This window comes from Dermatophagoides pteronyssinus, unplaced genomic scaffold (genome assembly GCF_027571235.1).
Source record: "Dermatophagoides pteronyssinus isolate colony J.1.1.1.1 unplaced genomic scaffold, Derpt_VIB-CSIC_2022.12 sq0128, whole genome shotgun sequence".
NCBI lineage: Eukaryota > Metazoa > Arthropoda > Arachnida > Sarcoptiformes > Pyroglyphidae > Dermatophagoides > Dermatophagoides pteronyssinus.
In genome coordinates, this window is record NW_027461611.1 from 1 (window position 1) to 5325 (window position 5325).

The following is a 5325-nucleotide window of genomic DNA, read 5'->3' on the forward strand; positions in this document are numbered from 1 at the left end:
TTACCCGTATTTTGAATTTATTCAATTGTTGCTTTAAATCAAAGTAACCATTCTAAATAAAATAAAATAAATAAAATATTAAATGTGTTATTAATTTTAATAATGATGAATTTTCAAATAAAATTTTCAATAAAAATTATGCTGAATTTCAATATTCTTTGAGCCAAAAACCGCTTTGGTTTTCAAACAGAAAAACCTGGCATTTGTTGTCGAATGGGACTGATTGTTTGCGAATTTATTTTTAATTGTTTGATACGATTTGCCGATTGTTGGCGTTGAGTGAAATAATAATTATCATAGTTTGAATTATTAATTGAAGGAATTTGAATTTGAATTTGAATTTAATAAACAAAACCCTATTCCATAAAATTATAGGGAAAAATAAATAAAATAAAATAACAAAATTCAAAGATTATTATAAATGAAAACAAATTTCAAAAATGATCAAAATTATTAGAGTTACAAAATATGTACAATCATCGGAATTTATCAAATTATAAAAATTAAATCTCTCATATGCAAAACGATTACAATTGTTAATTAGGTGCAGTGATGATTGAACTTGACAAGAACAAAATTGCAAACGGAAGAATTTGAAATACGGAAACGCGAAAGATATTGATTAAATTTTCCATGATTCGTTAAAATTGAGTAATGATAAAACCTGGTATCAAACAAGAATCCAATCGATGTTGAATAGTAGGAAAAATTTCTTAGTACACGAGCCATTAGTTGTTGTAGTCCAATTCTGTTGCCAATTGTTAATCATTAAGGATTTTAAATTACGATGCGCGAAAGACAGAGGAAGAAGATCGAAAGAAACATCCATCAAAGAGTAGCTTGCTTGGCGTAAAAATCAGCTAAATCATTACCGAAGCAACCATTATGAGCCTTTATCCACTTTATGCAAATGCGACCGGTATAATCAGCAACCATCTTAAAAATAAGTTGTACCAAAAAATTAGTAGAATGAAAGTTACAGATAGATTGGATAGCAGACTTGGAATCGGAAAGAATAACTGCATCCGAAAATTGAAGGAAAAAATGATCATTCATTAAAATATGTTTTATTATTAAATATTTGTTTGTTGTTTTCAATATTTTTTGAGAAAAATAATGTTTTTCTAATGAAAAAATCTCTGTTTATTTAACTAATTTGATTACATTTAATCAATTTTAGTTAGAAAATTTGTCATCATCAACAATTAACAAATAAATCATATAAATAGTTTCAATGCAAAAAAGAAATCAATACAACAAAAAATTACTATCATCAATTGCAACATTAGTTTAATCGAATCAAATATTAAAATTAAAAAAATGTAGCATGCGCTTGCGCACCGCAGCATGTTTCCTTTTCATTCGTCCTTTTCCGCCATGTGCTTTCTAGGATTTGAGACTCACACATTCATGCTAGTCATATAAGACACTGCATGTCTTTCACTCGTGACATTCGGTTGCTGCATTCCACATCGTACACACATTCAATCGTTGTATCAATTTGTATTTGTGATCATTAATGATAATAAAGAAATTGTGATATTGATAGTAACAAAAATATTAACTTTTTAAGAAAATGAAATTCATCTGTTGTAATAAAGCAAACATTATCGATATCGATATCGAAATGAATGATTTGAATGATGAACATCAAATAAATGGAAATAATACTGTTATAAATGAAAATAATTTATCAATAGGATGTTCATTTGTGATTATGATAATCATGATAAATATAATATTTATTGTTAATCAATTATTTTAATCGGCAGATTACAGACAAATGGCCAGTTGGGCTGGCGATCTATTGGATAAACGATCTATTGGAAAATTTTTTTCCGGAAAAAATGAAAAAACTTACTATGATTCAGGCTATAAAAAAAAGCAAATATTATGTTAAATTAAATGTCAAATATTATAAAAGAAAGCAACATCGACATATGTTTGTTTCAGGAGCTTCCCTATCCATTAGACAGTCATCGAATATTAAACAATAAAAAATTTGTATCATCAACATTTAAACATTCTAAATCAATGATAATTATCTTGAATGAAAAAATTAAATTTGATCAAATCCAAACAACATCAAATAATGTTTGTGCAATTTCTGCCGAACAAAATTTTTCTGATTTATCTTTATTTTTTTCGTCTAAATTCAACTTTCACATTTTTAATTCTTTTTGTAAAAATTATTATCATTTAAAATGTAACTCTTCACAATAATTTTTTTTTCTTTTTATATTTTGTCAAATTTTCTTTTTTAATATCGCACAAATGCCTTCGGGCAGCGTGTGTTTAATAAAATTTATTATTATTATTAATTTCTGCCGAACTTTCAAGTTTTAAATTGGTAATAGTATCAATATATATCGATAAAAAATGCAAAATTGAAAAAATAATAGAATTTTTAACTGAAAAAATATTTAAAAAATATCCATATCATGAAATAATGTTTTAATTGTAATCGCTACTTAATTTCTTTTCTTTATTTTTAAACATTGTATAATTTTGTACCTAGGCTATCTTTATATTGAAAATTTGTAATTTATAATTCATTTTAACTTTTATTTTAGCGTAAATATCCATTGGATAAACGCTTTTTAATAAAATTATTATTATATCATGAAATAATAATAAGTGGAGACTTTAATTCTCACCATAAAGCTTGGAATAATCGTAGGAATGATCGTCGTGGTCGATTGTTAAATATTTTATCGTGGACAAAAATTTTTGACCATGAATAGTTTGATGCAGTGACTTGGTCAAAGTCGTCTTTAAAATAAAACTACGAACATATAAAAAGGCTAGACATGTTATTGTAAATTAGGATCATGATTGTTGTTGTTTCGTTTTTCTCTGTTTGTTTTTAGTCAATAAAATAAATTATTTGTACACCAACGTTTTTGTGTCTAATCGTATTGCTCGAATAATTTTTAATGTTCTAATTCGATTGGCAGAATGTTGCCGTTAAAATAATCAAATCTCAAAAAATAATCATTCATTCATGGAAAATCATGATAATATTAGTTGAAATTTTTCATTTTAAATATTTTTTTTAAATAATAAAATTTTCTTAAATTCCATTTTTAATTATCAAATGATATCGCACGTTTCATTTTCAATGTATTGATTTGATTGGCTGAATGTTGTCGTTGAATTTTTTCTTTCGAACAAATAAATAAAATATCTTCATTAGAATTATTTGCGTGCCATTAGTCATTTATGAGTCATTTATGAATCAAATTCATTTTATGCTGGTGATGATTTGATATCAACAAATTAATGAAGTGAAATTTGTTTACATTAATTTTATAGTGTTTTGTGGTAAAACAATTTTTAAATTTTTAAAAATAACGAAGGGATCATATAAATTCGTAAAAAGTTTCCGTAAATAAAAATTATTTTTAAAACACTCTAACTTTCTATTGAATCAATTTTTTCAATAAAAAGAAATAAATCTATCGAATCTAAATTACAAACAACAAAAAAACTAACAAAAATGCGTTTTCTCACAAAGGCAATTGTTCACACCCAACCCGAAAGTGATGAGACTGGTGAAATAATTGAAAAGCTAAACATTGTCAATCCAGTCGAAAATGTGTTGAACACTTCGGATTTGGAACCAGAATTGGGCAGAAAACCTGATCATAATGATATCGATGATATTAATGAAATTGAAGATTTAAATTGTTATGATGATGATGACAATATTGATCATAATGAATATATTGATGATGATAATGATCAAGTGTCGATGCTGCTACCACCAACTCCAGCAAGGACGGGTGATCTTCGCTACGTCTTTTATCGTCGACATCATAATAATGATGATAAATATAAATATTTTAAATTATTGTTGCAATTCGTCATAACAATGATTTTGATAATCTTTTTCTTCTGGCTCTTTAATATGGCGAAATTGAATAAGAGTAAAAACCGATCAAATATTACATATAATAATAACACATTTGATAATGATAGTAATCATAACTAATTAGTTAATAAATAGATGTGATTATTATGTTTATTTGATTTAATTTTGATTTCGACTAAAACGAGCGAAAATTGTGAAAAATTTTAGCAATCGATTTCATCGATTACACTCCATAAAGTTGTTTTAAATTGATTGAATCATAAATTATTATCACATTCTACAAAAATGGATCCATATTTAAAAAATAGTGATATCATTGACAATTTCGATCACATTGAAATTCAAATTATTCCAAATGATTTTCTTTCCAAAAATATCGATAACGATTCAAACGAATCAACGATCGATGTTAACGATGACAACAATGACAATCATAATTGTCTAATTGTCTTTTGGCAATATATATTTAAAATTTTTCAAATAATATTAAAAAATGTATTGTTTTGCTGTTATGATAACAATCAATTCAATTTTATAAAAGGACAATAAATTTATTATTGATAACAATAATAAAAAAAATTCAATTACAATAATTTTCATTGCAAAAATTAGCTATTAAATCATATAAAATTGTGATTTCTTTTAACGAATAGAAATCGCTCGCGATTTACAATCCATAATCTATTTGGATCGAATCAAACTGTCATCATCATTCCCCAAATTATTTTAAAAAATGTCTCTCATTGCTAATAAAGTTGATTTGAAAAACATCGATATTGAAATGAATAATCTTGCAGGTGAACAAAATGAACAAAACAATAAAAACATTGTCAACAATTTCGGATGTAAGTGAAATTTTATTGAATTTAAATAACTGTTGTGTTAATCGAAAAATTTCGAAAAAATTTCAATCAAATTTTAGATGACAATGACTCTATCATGGATGAACCGGTAACAAATAGAAAAAGATATAGAGTGCTTTATAGTATTGCCCGTTGTATTTTCAACATATTGATTCGATTGGCTGAATGCTGTCGTTGAAATGTTCAATCGAATTCAATATAGTTTTTAAAAATGATTTTTTTTCAAATAAATAAATTTTCAATTTCATTCAGTAATAATTATATCAAAATACTTTTATTTTTTTTACTTGTTGCAAGTTTGAACCCTTAGTGTTAAATGATGAATACACTGTTTAATATTTTGCTATAAATACTGAGCGTATTTATTTTAATAAATTGATGTGAAGTTTAATACTTATCATTACTCATTTATGAGTCATTTTAACTTTATGCTGGTGATTTGATCAACAAATCAATAAAGTGAAATTTGTTTAAATTAATTTTATAATGTTTTACAAAGAAACAAATAACGAAGGAATCATATAAATTTGTAAAAAGTTTTAGCTAATAAAAATTACTTTTGAGAACATTACTTCTTCAATAAAATAT

The 5325-nt window shown here is 25.1% G+C and overlaps 1 long non-coding RNA gene across 1 annotated transcript; it reads left to right on the plus strand.

The window, feature by feature from the left end:
• Window positions 1–3402: 3402 nt before the first annotated feature.
• Window positions 3403–4995, plus strand: LOC142646189 (uncharacterized). Its single transcript, XR_012847167.1, has 2 exons — window positions 3403–4719; window positions 4797–4995. It is a non-coding gene; the product is annotated as an uncharacterized LOC142646189 (long non-coding RNA).
• Window positions 4996–5325: the final 330 nt, after the last annotated feature.